We start from the raw sequence: 5189 nt of genomic DNA on the forward strand, positions 1-5189 counted from the left end.
GCTGACTGGAGCTGGACCCGACGACGGTGGATCGAACTGCTCTGGCTCCGGAGTGGAACCGCTGACCGGAGCTGGATCAGGCACCGGTGGAGCGGATTGCTCTGGCTCCTGAGTGGAGCCGCTGACCGGAGCTGGACTAGACCCCGGTGGAGTGGATTGCTCTGGCTCCGGAGTGGATCCGCTGACCGGAGTTGGACCGGACACCGGTGGAGCGGATTGCTCTGGCTCCGGAGTGGAGCCGCTGACCGGAGCTGGACAGGACCCCGGTGGAGCGGATTGCTCTGGCTCCGGAGTGGAGCAGCTGACTGGTGCCGGACCAGGCACCGGTGGAACAGGCACGGGCCGTGCCGGACTGGACACACGCACCACTGGCTTGGTGCAGGGAGCAGGAACGGGCCGGACCGGGCTGACGACGCGCACCACTGGCTTGGTGCGGGGAGCAGGAACGGGCCGTACCGGACTGGCGACACGCACCACTGGCCTGGTGCGGGGAGCAGGAACAGGCCGGGCCGGGCTGGCGACGCGCACCACTGGTTTGGTGCGAGGGGCAGGAACAGGCCGGGCCGGGCTGGCGACGCGCACCACTGGCTTGGTGCGAGGGGCAGGAACAGGCCGGGCCGGGCTGGCGACGCGCACCACTGGTTTGGTGCGAGGGGCAGGAACAGGCCGGGCCGGGCTGGCGACGCGCACCACTGGTTTGGTGCGAGGGGCAGGAACAGGCCGGGCCGGGCTGGCGACGCGCACCACTGGTTTGGTGCGAGAGGCAGGAACAGGCCGGGCCGGGCTGGTGACGCGCACCACTGGTTTGGTGCGAGGGGCAGGAACAGGCCGGGCCGGCGACGCGCACCACTGGCTTGGTGCGAGGGACAGGAACAGGCCGGGCCGGGCTGGCGACGCGCACCACTGGTTTGGTGCGAGGGGCAGGAACAGGCCGGACCGGGCTGGCGACGCGCACCACTGGTTTGGTGCGAGGGGCAGGAACAGGCCGGGCCGGGCTGGCGACGCGCACCACTGGTTTGGTGCGAGTGTCAGGAACAGGCCGGACCGGGCTGGCGACGCGCACCACTGGCTTGGTGCGAGGGACAGGAACAGGCCGGACCGGGCTGGCGACGCGCACCACTGGCTTGATGCGAGGAGCAGGAACGGGCCGGACCGTACTGGGAACACACACCACTGGCTTAGTGCGGGGAGCAGGAACGGGTCGGGCCGTACTGGGAACACGCACCACTGCCTTAGTGCGGGGAGCAGGAACGGGCCAGACCGGACTGGCGACACGCACCACTTGCTTGGTGCGAGGAGCGGGACTGGGTTCCTTTATAAACCCCCGCTCCTTCTGCTGCCTAACCAGCTCCTCTCGCCGTGCCTCTACACTCTCCTTCTCCCTTATCGCCTCCTGTAGCGCCTCCCTCTGACCTAATAACTTCTGCTCCCTCTGAACCAATAGCCCCCTCAACCTGGTGGCCTCCTCTCCTAAACTGCAGATCCGCCCTGTCGCTGCCTCCTGCTGCCTCGTCGTCCACACCGTGTGCCCCCCACCAAAATGTTCTTGGGGTTGCCTCTCGGGTCTCCGTCGTCGGCACTGTTGGCGCCGTTTCTCCTCTCCTACCTGGGCATCCTCCTTCATCGCCTTCTGGTAGCGGACAGCCTCCTCCTCCGTAATTCTCCCCCAACCGAGGAGGACATCTACTAAAGTAACCTCCTGTTTAATTCCCGGCGTTTGCTCCTGAACACGCTGCTTGGTCCTCATTTGGTGGGATCTTCTGTCACGAACGTTTATAGACGGGACGGACTAAGGCGCAGCGTGATAAGCATACATGTTTATTTAAACGAATAAACACACGACAAAACAACAAACGAAACGTGAAGTCCAAGGTAGCACACAAACATACCATAACTGGAACAAGATCCCACAACTAACAGGTGTCAAAAGGCTGCCTAAGTATGGTCCCCAATCAGAGACAACGAGCTACAGCTGCCTCTGATTGGGAACCACACCGGCCAACATAGATCTACACATACTAGATCTCAACATAGACATAACCACAATGAATATACACAACAAGGAAAATCACACCCTGACTCAACAAATAAGAGTCCTCAGAGTCAGGGCGTGACACTGCAATATTAAAGCTGATCTACCCCCTAAAAATTTAATTAAAATCAACAATTAAAAACACCAAAAAAATAACTAAATATGTGCACATTTACAGGAGCTCTGTGCTTAGGCTGCTACTAGGGCACCATGGCAATTACTGTATAGAACTCAGAGTTTATAGTTTAATCCATGTTCAGCATTCGAGTCCTGATTTGTTTTGGCAGGTTTAGTGTGTGAGATAATAAATAGAAGGGAAAAACCTTTTTCACAAATAATCATTATCTCATGAATGAATACATAACAGACAGGTGTTCTAATAATTCAAATCAAAACAGGAGTGAATCAATAAAAACATATATAAATATATATTATTCAAGGTGTTCACAGAGCCTAAAATACACCAGTTCACAATGCGGTGGATGTGGTTTACAGTCCCTGTCTCTCCTCAGATGGGAAAAGAGCATTTGCAATGTGACGAGGAAAATAAAGGAGTAAATTACTGTAAAAGTAGAAAAGTTAATTAACTAGGTGAGCCTAAGGGCTCTTACAAAATGCCTCCCCAAGCAAGATCAGAGAGCAAGAATGACCCCCAGCTACCACAGACCTGCTTACTGATACAGAAAATGTGATTGCTTTTCATATTCCACCGCATTTTGAACATTTCCTATTTTACCTCCAGGACAAAGTGATGCCCAGAACACATTAAAATAGGTGCATTGTGGGAAAGGGGGGCAGGGCGTGTGGGCGTTATTAGATACATATATTTTAATCAACAGCATTGAAACATAATGCAACATAAGTAAACATATTATTCTTTATTTAACCAGGTGAGTTGACTGAGAATACATTCTCATTTACAGCAATAATAATATGCCATTTAGCAGACGCTTTTATCCAAAGCGACTTACAGTCATGTGTGCATACATTTTTACGTATGGGTGCTCCCGGGGATCGAACCCACTACCCTGGCGTTACAAGCGCCATGCTCTACCAATTGAGCTACAGAGGACCACATGACCTGGGGAAAGTTACAAAACATAGGCCTAGTTACTGTACATACAAGATATAAGCAAGAAAAAAAAACACAACACAATAATAAAACAAATATTAATAAAAACATAACATCAATCATAGAATCATTTAAAAAAAACATATTGTTGCTTAAAAAGGTCCTCACTTAGCTGTCTGAACAGCTCCAGATGCACCAATTCATTCAATGTCAGTGAATTCTGTAGACCATTGACATGACACATAAAGATGGCCTGGTCTCTCATTGTATGTGTCCATGTGAATGTTGCCAGTAATGAACAAGCTGTTCTGTACACCCTGCTGTATGTGTGAGTGTAAAATAGATAGAGGTTTCCGCAACATACCACCACTCTCTTTCTGACACGTTCTACTGTCACCTCTGTGTAGCCTACTGTCTGTCTGGGTGGTACAACTACCTAGTCTGTCACATTGTCTCTCTTCATTAGAGTCACAGAAGAGGACGATGAGACAAAATATGGCATGCTGTTAATGTAAACCCCCTCTGGAGCATGGTCTTTGACCACATATACATTCTGTAGAAACACGGCAGGCTCACTGCCTCCCAATGACTTACTGTAACAACAAAGACATAGAACAACATCCTGTTGCTGATTTACGTGTACGGTAATGAACAGATTCTGTCAAATACAACAGTGTCTCTTATGAGCTTCTTAATGAGAGGAGCTAGGCTTATTCCTCACCACAGCAGTGTATGGAGCTTCCCTGGGATAGAGGTGTAATCCAGTCACACTAATGGTGAGGAGCAGAGGGAGTGGAACCAGGACACCTGTGTCTGTCTGCTGAATGATAATGAATATGGTGAAGATGGATAACATATTCACTCTACTGACACTGCTCTCTGGTGGGGAATCATTACAGAAGTAGCTGAAGTCATTTGGGACTGCTTGAGATATCTGTGCACAGATGTAGATACAGTAACATTGATGTTACTTATTTCAACTCAAAACCAGATCAACAACAAATCACAGTTGAAAATGCAGTAATCAATATCAATTTAGCACTAAAGATAACATAAGCTAGAACAAAAACCCATGAGAAATAAAAACAAGAATAAGAAATAAGAAGATGCACCAATTCAGGGTTAAGGTTAAGGTTAGGGTTAGAGGAAGGGTTAGCTAAAATGGTTAAAAGGTTAGGGTAAGGCATAGCCACGGGAAGTAGGGTGCTGAGGGTGCTGCAGCACCCCCTGATAAATCAAAATGAAAAATCATTTAAAATATATATATTTTTAAAGGCCACCTACATTATGAGATTATAATGGTTATTTGTATTTGTCAAACGGCAGCCAAGCATCGATCAGTCATCAGATGAAATAAGTTATGATGAACACCACAGGGTTGTGAAAGTGCACGGTGATGAGCTTGATGCTTCTTTCAATAAATATCGTGGGTCTTATTCTGGTGACATGATGATCGATGCTCGGCTGCCGTTTGACAAATGTAAAATAATCTTGCACTTTTGTACATAATAATCATCATGTAGTAGGCTATACCCGCACTGTATCTGATAGCTGGTGGCTAGAGCGCAAGTGCCAATACCAGAGTGGGCACATTCGCTATACCTACGCAACATTTTTTGTGACAAAACCATCAGTAGGCCTAGAGTTGAAAATGCTATGGAAACCCATTTATCTTGTATTTTTTATTCAGTACAAGGTAATTTTTATGTGCACTACGTATTTAAGCACAAACTCCGATCCACAACAAGTCAATTTGATAGAAACACATTGGGAGAATGTGCATATTATTTTTATGCAGATTCTAGAATATTTGCATGAAAATGTGTCACCAAAGGGATGGAAACCTAGCTATAGAGACCCTTAAGAATTTAGCAAGTGCGCTAGTACAGTGTCATTTAGATTATGCCTGCACATCATGGTTCACCAGCAGCTCTGTATCTATGTAATGTCTGTATCTATGTAATGTCTGTATCTATGTAATGTGTCTGTATCTATGTAATGTGTCTGTATCTATGTAATGTGTCTGTATCTATGTAATGTCTGTATCTATGTAATGTGTCTGTATCTATGTAATGTGTCTGTATC

This window comes from Coregonus lavaretus, assembly GCF_964263955.1.
Source record: "Coregonus lavaretus genome assembly, chromosome: 10".
NCBI classification, from domain to species: domain Eukaryota; kingdom Metazoa; phylum Chordata; class Actinopteri; order Salmoniformes; family Salmonidae; genus Coregonus; species Coregonus lavaretus.